Raw genomic sequence first — 592 nt, forward strand, 5'->3', positions numbered from 1 at the left:
GATGTTTCGGGCCTAGACCCTTCATCAGACCCTTCATCTGATGAAGGGTCTAGGCCCGAAACGTCAGCCTCTCTGCTCCTATGATGCTGCTTGGCCTGCTGTGTTCATCCAGCCCTGCACCTTGTTGTCTCTAACATTTATACAATATCTTTTATGAATGTAAGACATTCCAAAGTGCTTCATGGCCTGTCAATTACTTTTGAAAACATAGTCACTGTTTTAACGTAAAACGACAGCAGCAGACAGCATATACACAGCAAGCTCCCACAGACGGTGCGGTAAAGGCCAAAAATTTGTTTTCATGAGGTTGGTCAGGAGATAAATACTGAACAGACACAAGGAAGAGGTCTGCCCTATTTCTTTAAATAGTCCCATGAGATTTTCTATGCCTGCCTCGGAGGGAAACAAACATATGGAAGGTTCATCACCTCAGCCAAATCAGCCTTGAAAGAAGATGGTGAATTTTTGTGTACTGCATTTTGTGCCAGACTGAACTATATGCCCTAGTTTGCAAATTTACCCATATTTCATTCAGGGGAAGCTGGAAATTGATAAATTTTCCTAAAAATTAATGCAACTCCCTATGTCTCTG

Source organism: Rhincodon typus, chromosome 32 (genome assembly GCF_021869965.1).
Source record: "Rhincodon typus isolate 14 chromosome 32, sRhiTyp1.1, whole genome shotgun sequence".
NCBI lineage: Eukaryota > Metazoa > Chordata > Chondrichthyes > Orectolobiformes > Rhincodontidae > Rhincodon > Rhincodon typus.